Here is a 21,082-nt window from a genome sequence, read left to right as displayed (position 1 = left end):
CGTCATGTTGGCTGGAGAGAGAGGCCACATCTGAGCAACAAAAGAGGCTCTCTTGGAGGTGGCTCTTAGGCCTAAATTTTAAGTAGACTTGACCTATCCTTTGTGGGGTTAAGTTTCATATGAACAAACCCCAAGACTGGGGGCTCAGCCTATAGCTTTGTTTGTCCACACTGCTTGTGAGAATATCAAGAATTCAACTTGGGGCAGTTGAATTTCTCCCCACTTTCACCATTCCCCAAAGGGGGCTTACAAATACTTTTCCAGTCACTGATCAAATCACTCTGGGATTCATCGGGGCATCATTCTGGACAAACCAACAAAATCTCATGTCCTAACTGAGATTCCAAGGACAGAGATTTTTGACTGTTTGCAGTTACTACTTTCTCCCCAGCACCTAGAACAGAGCCTGGCAAATAGTAGATGTTCAATTAATATATTTTTTGGCATGATGGATGCAAAGGAGAGAGTATAGCTCTTCTATTTGTTTATAAAGCATGCCTGTTTCCAGGCTTCAGTCCACAATGCCTGTTTTCATACTCAAACACAGGTATAAAATAGTTAAATAAATGCACATACTTAATAAAATATAGCAGCTTTCCACCTGATATTTATCTGGAACTGGTACTTAAACTAATTATTCTATTCTTATTATTTTTTTTTATTAATTAACGGAAAAAAAGAAATTAACCCAACATTTAGAAATCATACCATTCTAGATATGCAATCAGTAATTCTTAACATCATCACATAGATGTATGATCATCGTTTCTTAGTACATTTGCATCGGTTTAGAAGAACTAGCAACACAACCAAAAAAGATATAGAATGTTAATATATAGAAAAAAAATAAAAGTAATAATAGTAAAAAAAAAAAAACCTATAGCTCAGATGCAGCTTCATTCAGTGTTTTAACATGATTACTTTACAATTAGGTATTATTGTGCTGTCTATTTTTGAGTTTTTGTATCTAGTCCTGTTACACAGTCTGTATCCCTTCAGCTCCAATTACCCATTATCTTACCCTGTTTCTAAGTCCTGCTGGACTCTGTTACCAATGACATATTCCAAGTTTATTCTCGAATGTCGATTCACATCATTGGGACCATACTGTATTTGTCTTTAAGTTTTTGGCTAGACTCACTCAGCATAATGTTCTCTAGGTCCATCCATGTTATTACATGCTTCATAAGTTTATCCTGTCTTAAAGCTGCATAATATTCCATCGTATGTATATACCACAGTTTGTTTAGCCACTCGTCTGTTGATGGACATTTTGTCTGTTTCCATCTCTTTGCAATTGTAAATAACGCTGCTATAAACATTGGTGTGCAAATGTCCGTTTGAGTTTTTGCCCTTAATTCCTTTGAGTATTAATGGTATTAATGGTATTGCTGGGTCATATGGCAATCAGGCTGGACTCTTTCTGGATGTTGTAGTGGGAGGAAATGTGGCCATCCTCTAGCTGGTTGTCCACAAAAGTGAGATGCGTGATCAGGCATGGTGCCTTCCCTGTCTCGGATTTTGGCTTTGACATTCTTGATAGGGTCATTGGACTTGACCCGGAAAATTATGGTCTTGCTTCACATCTCTGTGTCTACCTCTTGGCAGCCTTGTGGAAGGGTCAGAGCTGTCATTACTAATGTTATTGTTGTTGTTGTTGTTGTTGTTATTATTATTTTAGCCATTCTGCTAGGTCTGTAATGATATCTTACTGAGCTTTTAAATTTGCACTTCCCTGATGGCTGATGATGTTTTCATGTCTTTTTGCCATCTATATAATCTCTATAGTGAAACTTTTTTTTTTTTTAGCTTTTAAGCCTGGTCCACCCAAGTCATCATAGCGTAGAAATGGAGCAATTATTGGTTAGAAATGTTGCTTAAACATCATGAGCCAGAAAGGTTTCAGTCTTAGTTTTACAGGACTGTTGTTACAAAATACCACAGACTGGCTGGTTTAAAACATTAGGAATTTATTGTCTCAGAGCTCTAGATGCTGAAAATCTGAAATCAATGTGTCAGCAGAGTCATGCTTCCTCATAAAGGGGAGAATTCATTCCTGGACTTTCCCCTGGCTTCATGTGGGCAGCCAGACATCCATGGAATCCCTTACCTTGAGGCAACATAACTCAATCTCTGCCTCCATCCTCTCTCTGCCTCAGTCTTCCCTACTTATTGTGCCTAAATTTTCTCCATTTATAAAGACACTAGTCATATCAGACCAATGGGGGACCCTAATCCAATTTGGCCTAATCGTAACTAATAACATCTTCAAAGATCCTATAATAAATAATGAATTAGCATTTACAGGTCTGGGGATTAGTACTTAAACATCTCTTTTGGAGATATAAGTAGTTCCATAATAGCTTTTACCTTTTGCTGAAGGATCTGTTTGTGGATTAGGGACTGCATTCAAAGTTCAGGAAGTTTAGAAGTCAAGGTCAGATAGTAATTAATGATAGCGGTAAAAATTCAAACTTGCTAGGAAACCATTTCTCTGCTATAACTCATCCTATTGTTAATTCACATCCCTGGTAACAGTCATTTTGGCCAGGAGAATTCTAACTCCAGCTGGGTTTAACAGTTTCTACTTCCTAGGAAGCTGGAATGATAACTGAGGCACGAGACATACTACACATTACTCAGTTAAATGGAGATAATCATGTAAATTCAGGGGCTGTGGGGAAGTTAGGGACACACTGCAGCATCTGAACTGTGAATTACTCTCCATTTAAAAAAGGAAGATGAGAAGAGGGATGGGAGCGAAGGGTCATGAACACATGAGCACAAAGAGATCATGCTCCGAGCAACTGGCGGCTTTACAGGTACTGGTTCCAGTCACAGAGTCAAGTTCTTGTCATTGAACTTCCCCAGTGTCTTCTAATAAATTTAATTTTGCTTAGGTTAGCTTGAAATGGTTCTCATAACATACAACAACAACAATAATTTAGAAATACAGGTGGCAGAACACAGGAATCTATCAATTCAACATATATTCATAATGAGTTTCTCAAATGTCAGATGGTAAGATGGCATCTGACTTTTCTCCTTAAAGGCTCATGTTCTGATAGGGAAGCCCTATTCCTGACTTCAGATTCCAAGAGTGGTATCCCTTTTCATCACAGACATATATATATATATATATATATATATATATATATATATATATATATATATATATACACACATATTGAAAAATAACAAATAAAATGACTTTTAAAAGAACACATCAAAAAAAAGAACATATCAACTTCTCCTTTTAATACATTCTTTGAATTCATTTGTGATATTTCCCCCTTAATTGTCAGTGTCTTTTTATATTAAACTAAAGATTGAGATAAGACACAGGCAACACAGACAATTCACTTTATAGGTGACTCAAATTTTGTCATTTCAAACTATTAGTTTTTTTTAAATAAAATGAAAGGATTTGCACTTATTGTCATAAAAGCAATACTTTTAAATTTGATTTCAAATTTGTATAAATGTTTAAGGAAAATATATTAACAAGGTTCATCAAAAATGTTTTTCCTAATTTTGTTCTGATGTGCTTTACACAAAGTTGCCTTTAAACACTAAGTGCTACAATGATTTGAGGATTAAAAAAAAATAGTACAGTCCATATGTATCACACTTTGGCATATGGTTACCACAGTAATATAAGTAAATAATTAGTCTTTCTATGTGAAATATCTCTGAAGTTCATTTTAAATACTTCCCAATAATGAAGCATTACTCTCTGAAATCAGTTAGTTACAGTATTCACGAAAATAAAGTCTCATAAAATCCCCTAGAAGTCATCAGAAATCCAAGTTAATAACACCCTCATAGCCCAATTAATAACAAATCATTCAATTATGTAGACGGATTACATAATAAATCCTATAACTTAGGTATCTTTCTTTGGCAGAGTCTATAAGCTCAGCACAAAAATTTGTAATATACTGGTACAGATTTTAAATTCATAAAGACCATTCAGCAAATTTTACTGCCATATAATCAACCCCTTGGTCCAATCTTTTAAGAGGAACTATCATAAACCCTATAACCAATTTAGAGCAAAACAGCTTAATACATCTTTCGTGACTACTTTGGGGCTAACCCTTGCTAAACTATAACCCACATTAAAATAGAATTGACATTGTTTTTAAACAATATTGTAGTTAGAGATATACCTTTGTCAAAATCACAATATTTTCTTGGCTTTGGATATAATAAGGACACAATGAATATTATTATTCTTTAAAGTACGTAACAGATATTTATTAAGCACCTGCTGTGTGTGAAGCATTATGCATGGTCCTGGGTATGCATTGGTGCATCCAAAGAACTTTCTGTCTAATAGGGTTATCACAGTGGGGATGGGATACTCTTGTAATAGGTGGTTGGACAACGAGGGCCGGTCAACCTTGGCAAACAGAGAAGTCCTGCCAGATGACTAATCACAGAGGTATTGAATGATAATTGGGAGTTCTTTGGGTAGTAAAGGAAGGACCAGAAAAGACCAGGTTAGGATGACAGTATGTGTGAGAGATTTTTAAGCAGAAGACAACCATAGGTGATTGAATATGTCTTTTCAAAAAATCAGTTTGCCTCATTGTATAGTGCAAAACCTGAAGGTCTGGAAACAGCTTTTCAGACTCTTACCACAAGTCAAGGTAAGAAAGAGGATAGCCTGTTCTCCTGGAGTGAGTGTGGATGAACATGGAGAGAAATGGATGGGTTAAAGAACTTTCAGGGAGAAAGAATTGACATGAAGCATTTATTTCTTGAATGTGGAGGCACTAAGAGAGGGGAGTGAGGAGGAGGATTCCAAGACTAGTGGCTGGAGCAAATGGGTAAATGGAGTGTCATGTCCTGGAACCAGACAGTAATATGAATCATGCATAGTACTGGGGAGAGGGTGGGGCAGCAGATGTTGTCAGGGTGGGTCTATGGTGGTAAGATAATATATTTAGTCTTTAGCCTATTAATGCAAATGGAGTATCTAGTAGATATATGACTACTATTCATCTAGTAGTCAGATGAATTAATTCCGAATACAGGAAAAAGATCCCTATTAATATAAATTTGTAGAGTGTAGTCCAAAACTATGCCATTATCCACAGCACAGATATGAGGGTCAAGACAGAACTTTGGCTCAGAAAGAGGGGCCAGTGATGAGACTTAACAAGAAAATACCTCTACGTTTGAAAGTCAAGATGAGCTAATGTCCCAGAAGCCACAAAAGAGTTAGTCACCGTTCTGGAAAGATAAGTCATTTGTTCTTTGTCCTTAGATAAAGTTAATGACTTAGTAAAAATGAAATCCATGGAGGGGTACCAGCTACCATCATATTGCAGGGAATTGAGAAGTCAGTATGTCAGGGAGACCTAGTGTAGGAATTGACCCTTCCTGCTTAAAATAAATAGCAATAATAAATAAATTCGAATACCAAGTTTAAAAGTGTAGTCAAACTTTCAAGAACGGAAATTTGCATTGCTAGGACTGAAGCGGAAAACACAAAACTAAAGAAAGAGGGGAAACAAAGGCACGTGGCCCACAGAGGTATTGGAAAGCAAGACACATGTTAGAGTCTGGGCTTTAATCCTGCTAGGGAATGGGAGACAAGGCATCTGAGTCATTCACAATGAAGTTCTACACCTGAGCTTTCGCATAAAGCTATGACTACCCATCACAAAAGCAATGGATTTCTTACAAGTGACTCATAAAAAATCATAAAATCTGCAACTATGTGATGATATTAAGAATTACTGATTGTATATGTAGAATGGAATGATATCTAAATGTTTTGTTTGTTAATTTTTTTTAATTAATTAAAAAAAGTTTTAAAAAAAATCGTAAAATCAAACCTCCAGCCAAGGCAAAAAGAGAACTTCAAATACAAGCTATCGTATAATTCCTGAAACCAAATGTAAGCAACTTGTCTGAAAATAGGTCTTGCTTCTCAGAAGCTTATAGGTTCCCAAGCGAGACACAGGAAATCTACCTTCTATAGATGCTTCCCTAGCCCAGGGCACATGATCAATGAAATTATCCTCCCCTGAAGTTTGTTTCCTCTACAAAAAGTACACAAAAATATAATGGTGAGTCAGCTGATAATAAAGGTATAAGAAAACTCTTTTTAAAGAATGAATCTGAAGTAAATTCGTCATCTGTCTCAAGAAACTGGGCTGCGAAGAAAGGAAAAAATGGGGCATAAATGAAGGGGTCATCTGGGTATCAAAATGGACATGCAAAATGGTGGAGTAGGAAGTGTTATAGGTTGTCCCCTCTACTAGCTAAACAGAAGAATTGGAAAAAGAAACTGGAATAAAGTAGGTGGTGGTCATGGAACAGCCGCAGGTATGCCAGAGGAGGTGAGAGGCTAAGGAGAGTTCAGCTTATAAAAGTGAAAGCACTGCTAGGTCCCTGGCAAAAGCTGTGGAAATGGCTGCAGCTGGGGCAGCATGGCCCCAGATCTGAGAGCAGCCAGCTGGACCCAGGGCAGTCAGAGGAAATGTCCTCTAGAGTCGGGGTTGAGGGACAAGGTCAGTTGGGGGATTGGTAAGGGACCAGTGTGGCAGCTGGCCTGAGGCTTGGCTCTCTGGGGAGGCACTTCCAGACTCCCAGCAGCATCTACCTGGAGCTAACCAGGTAGTGATTGCTTTGTTTGCTTTTCGTATTTGTTTCCTTCTGCGCAGGGGCATTTCCTTGTCTGGCAGATCCCTAAGGGCACAGCATGGACTCTGACCTTGGTTGTAGCTCTCTCTGGCGTAGAGGCTCTGGTCACGTACCAGCAGCTCCTCAGCCCTAAAGACCCAGTGCACTTTTTCACCTGTTGGGTTTCTTCCATTTTCTGTGTTGTTGGATCTGGTGGGTCCCTGAGGGACCAGCACAGATGCTAACCTCAGTTTCTCTCAGAAGCAATATTTCAAAATATTGTTGGAACGCAATAGACCAGAAGTGGATTGTTTGGTTTCTTGTCTTCAAATTTATAGTCCTAGGACCATGGAAATGTCTGAATGAAGGCTCCAGAGAAAAATACCTTGACTCTGAAGAAAGGCCGATGGTGTCCAGGCTTTCCCTGCCACGTGGACCTCGGCTGTTCTCTCTTGGTTTCAAATGGCTCTCTCAGCTCCTGTTACCAGTGGTTTTCACTCTGAATGTTTGTGATTGCTTACTGGGCTTCTCTGAGGCAGACTCTGGGTTTCATCTAGCAGTTTAGCATCTCCAAATGTCTGTGTCTTGGTTTCGTCTTTCTTCTCTCTAGGCTCTCCCTCTCTTTGAGCTGTAGTTTTTTTTTTTAATGCAATTTGATTGATATATATTATATATTCACATACTGTGTAATAACCCAAAGTGTACAATCAGTTCACAGAATCATCATATGGCTGTGCATTCATCCTCAAAATTGGCATTTATTTTCTTTTTTGTGAAAAATAACATATATACAAAAAAAACACAATAAATTTCAAAGTACAACACAACAATTAGTTGTAGAACAGAATTCTGTGTCCGGTATGGGTTACAATTCCACAATTTTAGGTTTTACTACTAGCTGCTGCAAGACACTGGAGACTAAAAGAAATATCAATATAATGATTCAGCAATCATATGCATTTGTTAAGCCCTACCTTCTCTGTATAAGTCTACCATCACCTTTGATCTTTCTCCAACTCTTTAGGGGTATTTGGGCTATGTCCATTCTAACTTTTTCATATTGGAAGGGACTGTCTATAATATGTGATAAGGGATAAGGATGGAATTAGTGATGTTCTAGAGAGGCCGGCTCCTTTGCATTTCAGGAGTTATGTGGCTTAGGAATCCATCTGGAGGTTGTAGGTTTCTGGAAAGTAATCCAAATACATGGAACCTCTGTTGAATCTCATATAAAGCCCTAGGTATTCTTTAAGGTTGGCAGGAATGATTGTCATTGTGGTTTGGTAAATTATGACAGGTAGCAATGTCTAACTGAAATTTGCGTTAAAAGTGACCTCCAGAGCAGCCTCTCAACTGTATTTGAGCAATCTTAGCCACTGATACTTTATTAGTTACACTTCTTTTCCCAGTTTTGGTCAGGATGGGATTGTTGATCCCAAGGTACCAGGGCCAGGCTCATGACCAGGAGTCATATCCCACATTGCCAGGGAGACATTCACCTCTTCATATCACGTCCCATGTAGAATGGTGGGGGGCAATGATTTCACTTTCAGAGTAGGGCTTAGAGAGAGTGAGGCCACACCTGAGCAACAACAGAGGTCCTCCAGAAGTAATTCTTAGGCATGCCATAGGTAGGCTAAGCTTCTCTGCTATATAAATAAGCTTCACAAGAGCAAGCCTCAAGATCAAGGGCTTGGCCTATTCACTTGAAGTCCTTAATGTTTGGGACAGAATCATGGATTTCCCCAGTGTAAAGTTTAATAGTTTCATAGTTTTTTTCTCCATCACTCAAGATACTTTGACAATACTTTTTGATTATCAGCTTAACGTACCCTGGGGTATATCTGGGCATTACATCAAACCAAAAGGATTAAAGACCTTCACTCCCATCCTTGTGGCTGGGTTGTTTAATGATCTGTCCAGACAGATTAAACTAGACTATGTACCACAGAAAATTTAGGTTCTGGACAAAATAAACCTCTGTTCCTTTGGTCTCATATAGTAGGTGAAGTTCTAAATACAGACAGTGTCTTTCTTACCCCTGTGTTCTGAATTATGTTAATTCAGACCTGATCGGTTTTGTTATTATCTCTAAATACCAAGTTATACATACATAAAACAGCTTCTCAAAATCCAGAAATAATGATTACCACTCTAGACTAAAGGTCACTGCTACGAGCTTACAATCTAGGCCCCAATTTTCTTACAAGTATATTCTAAATGAGTCCATACAGCATTTGCTCTTTTGTTTCTGGCTTATTTTGCCTCACCAAACGTTCCACAGGTTCATTCCCATCATTGCATGCCTCACAACTTTGTTCCTTTCTGTAGCAGCACAATATTCGATCATAGGTATACATCTCCGGTTGCCGCTCTACTTCTCAGTCAGTGTCTCTTCATCTACCTCTATCCATTGGGTGTCATGTCTAATGTCCAAAGTCAACAGTCCATCACCACTCTCAAGTTTAGCAATTTCATTGTTTCCAAGAGAAAAGCAATAAAAAAAACATACCCTCACTAAATAGAAATCCAAACCTCCGCTTAACACTTGCCCCTCCCCCATTATTTACCCTTGGTGTTGCTATGGTACTATTGATGTTTCCTTGTTAAGCAAAGGCCATAGCATGCAATAGCAGTTTTCCTCTTATAGCCCAATATCATATGCTTTTTATATGATTCATAACCTTGTCGTAGTTCATGCAATAACCTATTTATAATTGTAATGTGAATTAGTGGGATCCATGGGTCTATACAACCCCTTTCATCATGTTCACCTTCAATATGGTAATATTACTTATAGACCCACTAATGAGCTGCCTTCACTCCTATTGCCTTACATTTAAGGTCAACCTCATTAGCTAACTGTTCGCCCATCTCTACCTCCTGTGTATCTCTAGGTCCCCTATATTCTCTATTATAAGCCTCTGACTTTACTTACCGATGGTCATAAAAGCAAAATCATAGAGTATCTACCCTTTTGTGTCTGGCTTATTGCATTCAGCATTATGTCCTCAAGGTCCATCCATCTTGTCACATGCTTCAGGATGTCATTTTGTCTTACTGCTGCAAAATATTCTATTGTATGTATATACCACATTTTTTATCTACTCATCTATTGATGGGCATTTGGATTGTTTCATCTTTTGGTGATTGTGAATAATGCTGCTATGAACATTGGTGTGCAAATGTCTGTTTGTGTCATTGTTTTCAGCTCTTCTGGGTATATACCAAGTAGTGCTATTTCTGGGTCATAGGCAACTCGATATTTCATTTCCTAAGGAACTGCCAAACTGTCTTCCATAGTTGCTGCGCCATTATACATTCCCACCAGCAGTGCATAAGTGTCTCAATTTCTCCACATCCTCTCCAGCATTTGTAGTTTCCTGTTTGTTTAATAACAGCCATTCTTATAGGTGTGAGATGTTATCTCATCATAGTCTTGATCTGCATTTCCCTTATAGCTAATGAAAATGAGCATCTTTACATGTGCTTTTTAGCCATCTGTTCTAGTTTGCTAGCTGCAGGAGTGCAATATACCAGAAAAAGAATGGCTTTTTAAAAGGGGAATTTAATAAGTTGCTAGTTTACAGTTATAAGGCCAAGAAAATGTCCCGATTAAAGCAAGTCTATAGAAATTTCCAATCCAAGGCATCCAGGGATAGATACCTTGGTTCAAGAAGGCCACTTAAGTTTAGGATCTCTCTCAAGTGAGAAGGCACATGGCAAACAGGGTCAGGGTTTCTCTCTTATCTGGAAGGGCATATGGTGAACATGGTATCATCTGCTAGCTTTCTCTCCTGGCTTCCTGTTTCATGAAGCTCCCCAGAAGGTGTTTTCCTTCTTCATTTCCAAAAGTCGCTGGCTAGTGCACTCTCTGCTACATGGTACTGCAGCATTCTCTGCTCTCTCTGAATTGCATTGCCCCCGTCGATGGCTTTGGGGGTCTTGCCAAAGATCACTTGACCATAGATTTGGTGGTCTAGCTCCACACTCTTCATTCAATTCCATTGGTCAATACTTCTAACTTTGTGCCAGTACCATGCTGTTTTGAACACTGTGGCTTTGAAATCAGGATTCATTCTTATATCTAAGGATATTTTTAGTTATTCAGGATCTCTTTTCCTTCCATATGAATTTGATAACTAACTTTTTCAAGTCTTCAAAGTAAGTTATTGGAATTTCGGTTGTTACTGCATTGAATGTGTAAATCAATTTGGGTAGAATTGACATCTTAATTACGTTTAACCTTCCCATCCATGAGCAGGAATGTCTTTGGATTTTCTTTGATTTCTTTTAGTGACGTTATATCGTTTTCTGTGTACAGATCCTTTACATCACACTTAAGTATTCCTAGATACTTGATTCCATTAGTTGCCATTTTGAATGGAATTTTTTCCTTAGTTGACTCCTGTACACAAGGTCACTGCTTATGTACAGAAACGTTACTGATTTTTGTACATTAATTTTATATCCCGCCACCTTGCTGAGTTTGTTTACTAGCTCAAGCAACTTTGCTGTAGATTTCTCAGGATTTTCCAAATATAGTTCCATGCCATCTGCAAATAATGAAAGTTTTACTTCTTCCTGTCCAATTTATATGTCTTTTATTTCTTTTTCCTGACTGATTGCTCTAGCTGGAACTTCTAGTACAATATTGTATAATAGTAGTCACAGAGGGCAGCCTTGTCTCATTCCTGATCTTATGGGCAAGGCTTTCAGTCTCTCTCCATTGAGTATGCTGCTGGCTATTAGTTTTTCATATATGCCTTTGATCATACTGAGGAAGTTACCTTTGATTCCTAGCCTTGAAGTGTTTTTATCAGAAAAGGATCTTGAATTTTGTCGAATGCTTTTTCAGTATTAATCGAGACGATCATGTGATTTTTCCCTTTTAATTTGTTAATGTGCTATATTTCATTAATCAATTGTCTTGTGTTGAACCATCCTTGCTGGGTTTATACCTTCCTAGTATAAACCCCACTGGGTCATGACGTATAATTCTTTTAATGTGTCCTTGGATTCAATTCGCTAATATTTTGTAGAGAATTTTTGTATCTACATTTATTAGGGAGATTGGCCTATAGTTCTCCTTTCTTATAGTATCTTTACCCAGTTTTGGTATTAGACTGATGTTAGCTTCATAACATGAGTTAGGTAGCATTTCTTTTACCTCAATTTTTTGGAAAAGTTTGAGCAGAATTGGTGCTAGTTCTTTTTTGGAATGTTTGATAAAATTCCCCTGTGATGCTATCTGGCCCTGGGCTTTCCTTTACAGGAAGATTTTTGATGTCTGATTAAATTTCTTTCCTTGCAATTGTTTTTTTGAGATCTTCTATTTCTTCTTGAGTCAATGTAGCTTATTCGTGTGTTTCTAAGAATTTGTCCATTTCATCTAAGTTGTCTAGTTTGTTGGCGTATAGTTGTTTACAGTATCCCCTTATGTTTTTCTTTTATTCCCTCAGGGTCTATGGTAATGACCCCCTCTTATTTCTGATTTTTTAAAAATTTGTATCCTTTCTCTTTTTTTCTTTGTCAACCTTGCTCGGGGTCCATCAATTTTATTAAGTTCCTCAAACCACCAACTTTTGGTTTTATTGATTCTTGCTTTTGTTCTTTTGTTCCCCCATTCATTTAATTCTGCTTTAATCCTTGTTATTTCTCTTAGTCTATTTGCTTTGGTGTTAGTTTGCGTTCTTCCTCAAGTTCCTCCAGGTGAGCAGTTAAGTCCTCGATTTTTGCTCTTTCCTCTTTTTAAAATGTAGGCATTTAAGGCAATAAATCTCCCTCTCAGCACAGTCTTTGCTGCAACCCATAAGTTCTGATACATCAAATTCTCATTTTCATTCATCTCCAGATAGTTATCGATTTCTCTAGCAATTTCTTCTTTGACCCACTGTTGTTTAAGAGTACATTAATTAATCTCCATATATTTGTGAAAGTTCTGGTTCATTGGTGGTTATTAAGTTTCAGCTTCAATCCATGTGAATAATTTCTTTTGTAATTATTCAAAGAAAGTGCTTTGAATAATTTCCATCTTTTTAAAATTATAAAGCTCTGTTTTGTGCCCCGGCATATTATCTATCCTAGAGAACATTCCATGAGCACTAGAGAAGAATGAATATCCTGGTGTTTTGGAGTGTAATGAGCTATGTATGTCTGTTAGGTCTAATTCATTAATTTATCAAATTGTTTAAATTCTCTATATCCTTGCTGATCTTCTGTTTGGTTGTTCTATCTAGAGAGACGAATGGTGTATTGAAGTCTCCTGCTATTATTGTTGAAACATCATTGCTCCCTTCAGTTTTGCCAATGTTTGTCTCATGTACTTTGGAGTGCCTTGATTAAAAGTATAAACATTTATGATTACTAATACTTCTTGGTGAATTGTCACTTTATTAATATGTAGAGTTCTTCTTTGTCTCTTATGATGTGTTTACATTTGAATTCTATTTTGTGTGATATTAGTAGAGCTACTTCTGCTTTCTTTTGGTTATAGCTTGCATTTAACAACTTTTTGCATCCTTTCACTTTCAATCTATTTGTATCCTTGGTTCGAAGATGAGTCTCTTATAAGCAGCATATATTGGATCATATTTCTTAATCCATCCTGCCAATCTGTAACTTTTAATTGGCAAGTTTAGTCTGTTAACATTCAACGTTATTACTGTAAAGGTATCTCTTGAATCAACCATCTTATCCTTTGGATTATTTGTCTGATCAATATATTCATCTCCTTCTTTCTCTTTTTTTATACTTTAAGTTACCCTTCTGGTACTCTTCAATTCTGTGACGTCCTCCAGACGTCCCTCTCTTGACTTTTTTTCAGCTGAAAGAACTCCCTTTAGTATTTCTTTCAGGGCTGGTCTCTTGTTGACAAATTCTCTCAGCATTTGTTTGTCTGTGAAAATTTTCTTTTCTCCTTCAGCTTTGAAGGACAACTTGGCTGGGTACAGAGTTCTTGGCTGGAAGCCTTTCTCTTTCAGGATCTTAAATATATCATACCACTACCTTCTCACTTACATGATGTCTGTTGAGTAGTCCAAACTTAGTCTCATGTGTTTTCCCTTGTATGTAGTAGACGATTTTTCTCTGGCTGCTTTCAGGACTTTCTGCTTCTTTTCAATGTTTGGCAGACTGATTAGTATGCATTTTGGAGAAGGCCTATTTGGATTTATTCTATTTTGGGTTTGTTAGCCTTCTTTGATTTGCATATTTATGTCTTTTGTGAGAGTTGGGAAGGTTTCCCCGATTATATCTTCAACTAATCTTCCAATCCCTTTACCCTTCTCTTCTCCTTATGGGACACCAATGATTCTTATATTTGTATGCGTCACTCTGTCCATCATTTCCCTGAGATCGAACTCAAATTTTTCCATCTTTTTTGCCATTTACTCTTTTGGGTGTTTGAAGTCAATTGTCCTGTCCTCTAATTTGCTTACTCTTTCTTTTGCCTCTTCAAATCTGCTGTTGTGTATCTTTAGTATATTTTTTATTTTGTCTACAGCATCTTTAACTTCTAGTATATCGGCTATTTTCTATTCATTCTTTCAAATTCTTCTTTATGCTCTTCTAATGGCTTCTTGATATCCTTTATGTTATTAGCCAACCCACTGATTTTATTTAGTACAGCTATATGAACATCTTTGATTATTTGTTCCAAAGTCTGTGTCTTCTCTGGTGTTTTAATTTGGTCATTATGCTGAGCTCTACTGTCTGCATCTTCATGTGCTTATTGACTTTCTGTTGCCTTCGAGGCATGTAAATATCCTGATAGGGTTACTCTGAAAGTTGATTTCCTTGAGTAGTCTAAAGTTTTATACTTGCAGGATAGACATGGAGCAGGATGTGGGGCATGGGGCAGAGCACAGCAATGCAGTGACAAGTTGCAATGCAAGAATAGGCACAGGTCGGGGGTGCTACTTTGTGCCCGGGAATGTGGGACATGAGATGGTGGGAGGGCAGTGGATGGACTTTGGGGGCAGGGGGCAGCTCAGGCAGGCCTTGGAGCACAGGAGCAGGGCACAGTGCAGGGGATACAGAGGTAGTGGACGGCAGGAGATGGATGGGGGTGGATGTGTGGAGGCTGCTGCATGGACAGGTTATGGGTGAGCACATGGAACAGGGCGGTCATGGGTAACAGGGTGCAGGGTTCAGGGTGCAGAATTCAGGGCACATGGCTGGCAGGGTGGAGGTGCATGCTTGCTCAGGGGATGGGGTTCTTGGGGGTCCAGGATGGGGATGCATGCATGCTCAGGGCCAGGGTGCATGTTACAGGGGGCTGTGGGATATAGGGCAGGGACAGGTGTGTGTGTGTGTGTGTGTATGTGTGTGTGTGTGCAGAACTCAGCAGCTGTGTGGCACAGATGCACCCATGAGCTCCTGCTAGGTGGGGGAGTGGGGCACCTGTGCAAAGGGGTGAGGTTAGGGTGTGTTTATATGTGGGGCAGGCGGGGAGGCTGGAGTGGGGTTGTGGTGCAGTGGTCGAGGGGTCAGGTCAAGGACAATTGGGTGCTGGGGTGGGCAGTATGCGGGAATGCACATTCATATGTCTTGAGGGAAAGGATGCTAGTGTTACTGTCAGCAGAGCTGGGGGCAGGACAGGGGTGTGCGTGTGTGCAGGAGGAGTATCGGGGTGTAGAAATTGAGGGGTTGGGGCACGGATGCTGGGTACTGGGGCAGCAAGGATGTGGGCATGTGCATGCACAGGGATGACAGGGCCTTGTGTGCACATATGCAGAGCTCAGGGGGTTCGGGTCAGCTTTGAGTGCTTGCATGACCTGGGGGCTCGTGTGGCCCAGATGTGCGGGAGAACACTTGTGCTGAACCTGGGGGCTGGGGTGGGGATGTCAGTGTGCATAGAGCTGGGAGGCTGGGGCAGGTTGCATGACTGCGTGGGCTTGTGGCAGGTGTGGCACAGTTTCTCAAGTGAGAGCCTGCTGGGGGCAGGGAGGGGATAGTTGGGAGTGAGAGGCTGGGCACAGATGTGTGGGTCCTGGGGGTGGGGTAAGAGTATGAGCTTACAAGGAAGAGGTGGGCGGGGTGGAGCAAGCATGTGCACATGTGCAGGACTGGGGTTTGGGGTGGGGATGCATGGGTGAGGGGGTTGGGGCAGGGGTGTTTGGAGCACTGTGGGGCAGGGATTGGGTGTGGGGGTGCATGGTGGGGTGTTGAGGTGGGGTTTAGGTGCTTGGGAGGGTAGCAGGTCATGGGAGGGCGTGTGTGGGTGAGGCGCATTCCAGTAGCACAGCTTTGCCTACTTCCTAGTCCCTGTCTCCCTGTCCATGCACTCCTGAGGGCTCCAGGCCTCTGTTTGGAAAGGGGTGGGTCAAGTTCTTTGCACTAGCTGGATAGTCTTCAGTTCTCTGCATCTCAATTCAGCTTTTCCAGCCAGGACCTCTGTATGTGGTGTAGAAGATACTTTCAGGTCACTTACAGCCTGGAATCAACGTCCTGGTTGTTTTTCTGTCCCTTCTCTAGCTGTTCCTTGGAGCAGGGGTGAACTTGACCTATCCTATTCTCCCATCTTCCTGGAATCTGTGAGCTCTTTTAAGGACTCCAGTAAACTAATTAAGACCCACCTTGAATGGGCAGGGCCACATCTCAATGGAAATAATCTAATCAAGGACAGAGCACGTCTCCACAAGATTGGATTAAAAGAACATGGCTTTTCTGGGGGGTACATAACAGTTTCAAACCAGCACATGCAGCATCTTCTGGCCTTGTGCCAGCATCTGCAGAGACATAAAGAGCCATGAAACTTTTTTTTCTCTTTTTTAGTAGGTTAAGTTTCTTGTTTCTCGACCTAATAATTTTTGGTCTGATGGATAAGGAACAAACAGGGATGCTGGCCTAGGTTTCAGCCTCAAAATGAGCAGCTACTGGCTTCTTATCAGACATAGCAAAAAACTTGAAGAGTAAGTACACTACTCTATTTTTTTCTTCTTTTTTTTTGGGGGGGGGGAAGTTTTGTCTGTTTATTACCATTTTTTTCTTTTCTTTTTTTCCTTCTCACTATTTCTTTCTTTTTTTCCCATCTTTCTCTTGGTATGGAAGACTGAAGAGTGGGTAAACTAGATTCCCAGAGTGAACATAGTATTTAGAATGTCCAGTTTGAAACTAAAAATTACAACACATATAAGGAGACAGGGATGCATGGCTTAGTTAAGGAAAAGCAGAATTTGACAGAAAATATTCTGAATGAAGCACAGTCTCTGCAATTACTAGTCAAAGCTCTTAGAACAACTCTCATAAATAGAATCAATTAACTAAAGGAAAACATGGGCAAAGGACTTAAGTAAATTAGGAAAATAATATTTGAACAAAATTAGAATGTAAATAATGAAATAGAAATTATAAAGAACAACCAAATGGAATGCAAAAGCATAATAAGTGCAGTGAAAAATTCAATAGACAGTTTCAAAAGCAAATTCAAGGAAGCAGAAGAAAGCACGAGAGCCCTTAAGGACAAAACAATTGAAATTTTCCAGGTCCAGAAGCAGAAATAAAAAATACTTCAAATTCTGAATGGAACTTAAGGAGCCTGTGGTCCAACACCAAGTGTATCAATGTATGCATCGTAGAAGTCCGAGGAGAAAAGAGTGATCCAGGGCCAGAAAAAGTATTTGAAAAAATATTGGCAGAAATCTTCCCAAATCAGATGAAATAAATGAATATAGAAATCCAAGATGCTCAGCAAATGCCAAGTAGAATTAATACAGAGATTTACACTGAGATACATTCTGATCAAACTGTCCAATGCCAAGGACAAAGCAGAATCTAATAAACAGCGAGAGAAGCAACATGTCACATATCAGGGATCCTTAAAAGATTAATATCCAATTTCTAATAAAAACCATGAAAGCTGAAGACAGAGGGAAGATATTTAAATTCTGAAAAGAAAAAAAAATGTTCCCTAAGAATGATATACCCAGCAAAGCCATCATTCAAAAATGATGGAGAAATTAATATATTCCCAAAGAAAAACTTCAGAAGTTGACTATCACAGGACCATTTTTACAGGAAATGCTGGAGGGAATTCACCATGTTAAGAAGAAAGAACTCATGACCATATTTCCCTGCAGAATGAAAAACTAAAGATCTCTAATGTAAATAACAAAATGAGTAAATATATATATACCAGTATTATTTAATTTTTCATTTGTAATGCTGTCTTTTACTTCTTAAGGGGTGGAAAATTCAGATACATAAAAAACAAGCAAAGATCTTTGTTACTGGGCACATAATGCCTAAAGATGCAATCTGTGATATGAATAATATAAAAGGGAGGGATAACGTAGATAGATATTGGGTAAGTGTAGTTTACTGACATCAAGTTGAAATCAACACAAAATTGTTATGTAGTTAGTATGCCAAATCATCACCCATCATAACCATAAAGAAAATATCTTCACAAAAGAAAAGAATAAGTGATGAAAAATGGCTAATTATAAAAGGTCATCTAAACCAAAAGGAAAGTAATAATTGAGGTGAGGAGGGACAAAAAGGTATAAGATTTGCAAAAAAGTATGCTGGATAAAGGGCTTCATATCCAGAATATATAAAGAATTTTGCAATTCAATGACAAAGAGACACAGAACCCAGTTAAAAGATGAGCAAAGGATTTGAATTGATGTTTCATCAAAGGAGGTATAAAATGACAAATGAACACATGAAAAAATGTTCAACATCATTAGTCATTAGGTAAACACAAATTAAAGCCACAATGAACTGTCATTTCATACCGACAAGACTGGCTAGTATTTATAAAAATAATAACAAGTGTTGGCAAGAATGTGGAGAAATTGGAAATCCAGTGCATTGTTGTGGGAAAGGAAAATGCTTCAGTCACTGTAGAAAGCACTATGACAATTCCTGTAAAAATTAAGAAAGCATTATCATTGGACCTGACAATCCCACTTCCATATTCATACGCAGAGAGTTAAAACAAGTTTCAAACTAGTACATATATACTAGTATTTATAACAGCATTATTCACAATAGCCAAAAGTGTTGTCTATCAACAAATGAATACATAAACAAAATGTGGTACCTAAAAACAATGAAATATTGTTTGGTTATAGAAAAAAGTAAACTAATTAGACTTGCTGCAACATGGAAGAATCCTGAAAATATTATTCTCAGCAATAAGCAAGACACATGAGTGTAAAAATTATATGATAATACTTATAAGAAATGACTAGAAATAGCAAATTCACAGAGATAGAAAGCAGATTAGAGGTTACCAAGGGAGAGGGGATGAATACATGGAGAAGGTAGGACAGAGCGTTTGTTAGTAAAAAAATATGTTTTTTAAGTGAATAATCATCTTCAAAAAACTTATATAAAGTATTAAACTTTAATAAAAGCTTTAAAAACCCTGGCATGTTAGTCAGATTAAGATTGAGAAAGATTATGTCTACGTGGTAAGAAGAAAAAGTTATTACGAATAGTGAAGTTAAAATCATTTTAAAAAAGTGAAACAGTCACTGTTCAAATGTCTCTGAGCGAATGTTTTGAGCATAAGAGGAGATAGTAGCCTTAAATCGTAATAGAAAAAGCTCTTTGCAAAGACAGCAGATAAGATGCAACTTAAAAAAATAAATTTGTAGGAAAGAGGAAAAGGAAGTAGAGAAGTTTTCAATTTCATAACATTATCTCATTTGATTCCTACAGCAATGGTCAGATTTAGATATTGTTATTAATCCCAGGGGAAATCAGACTTTAATTAACTTGCCCATTTTTTTCTGCTATTAAGTGCAAAGTTGCGATTAAAATTCAGGTACTCTCTATCCAAAAGTCCAAGCCAACCTCATATGATAAGATTTTATTTGAAGTTTATAAAAATGACTACACCAGTCATTACAAAATTTCAGTAAGGAATCGCAGTTTTAATCCCCTTTTTAGAAATGAGGACCTTATCCTAAACTTATGTCATTTTTCATATGATAAGCCATCATGCCAAATAAGCCACAGGAATACATTGAAAATGAATGCATAGATTATGCTTGCATAACACTACAAATAGATAAAATAAAAACTTCAATCATGCATTATGCTACACAATGGCATAAATAATTTATCACTGAATTGAACAGTCGTGTTCCATCGTCTGCACCCACACAATCCAACACACACTATACAGTCGATTTTGTAACAATGTGTTCTTAATTCTTCCTTTATCTTTTATGGTAGTTAGATTCAGTTGTCAACTTGGCCAGGTGATGGTACCTAGTTCTATTGCTGTGGACATAAGTTGATGGCATGTGAACCTCATCTGTTGCTGATTATATCTGCAGTCAGCTAGGAAGCATGCCTGCTGCAATGAATGATGTTTACTTTAATTGGCTGGTGCTTAAATGAGAGAGCTCAACGTAGCACAGCCCAAGCAGCTCAACATACCTCATCTCAGCACTTGCAGCTAAGCCCAGGCCTTTGGAGATGCAGAAAGAAATCACCCCGGGGAAAGTTGTTGGAACCCAGAGGCCTGGAGAGAAGGCCAGCAGAGATCACCCTGTGCCTTCCACATAAGAAAGAACCTCAGTTGAAAGTTAGCTGCCTTTCCTCTGAAAAACCATACACTAACTAAATAAATCCCCTTTTATTGAAAGCCAATCCATCTATGGTGTGTTGCATTCTGGCAGCTAGCAAATTAGAACATCTTTCAATTAAAATGCTACCCTACCAGGGAGACCTGTCCTATCCACCCAATTAAAAGTAGTGTCACTCCTAATATTCTGTTGTTAATTCTCTTTCCATAATATCTCCCAGTTGAAATCATGTTATCTTCTAGAACAACATCTAAGACCCTTCTATTTTAGAAGCACAAATTCATTATTTCAAAAATTGGTTGAGGAAATTTGCCAAATTATTCAAAAAAATATTTAGTGCTTTCTATGCACTAGATACTGCTACAATCATGAGAGTATAGCAATGAATCAAAATGCAAAGTTTCTGCCTATATAAAGCTTTGTTCTAGAGGGGCATATATAAAGTAAATTAATAAAATTTGTTTATTATTTATTAATTTATTCTGCAAACAAATACACCGCCCTCCCCTCTATGTGGGACAATGACTCCCAAGAATATAAACCTCGCTGGCAATGTGGAACCTGACTTCTAGGGATGAGCTAGGACTGTCATCATGGGATTGAGAAAGTCTTTTTGACCAAAATGGAGAAGAGAGAAATGAGACAAAATGAAGTGTCTGTGGCTGAGAGATTCCAAACAGAGTTGAGAGGTTACCCTGGAGATTATTCTTATGCATGATAAAAATATCACCTTGTTAGTTTATGGTGTATTAGAGAGGGTGAAGGGAAGTACCCGAATCTGTTGATCTGTATTCCAGTAGCCTTGGTTCTTGAAGATGACTGTATAACTATATAACCTTTACAATGTGACTGTGTGATTGTGAAAACCTTGTGTCTGACACTCCTTTTAGCTAGGG

This window comes from Tamandua tetradactyla, chromosome 21 (genome assembly GCF_023851605.1).
Source record: "Tamandua tetradactyla isolate mTamTet1 chromosome 21, mTamTet1.pri, whole genome shotgun sequence".
NCBI lineage: Eukaryota > Metazoa > Chordata > Mammalia > Pilosa > Myrmecophagidae > Tamandua > Tamandua tetradactyla.
Note: the sequence above shows the minus strand (reverse complement) of the source record.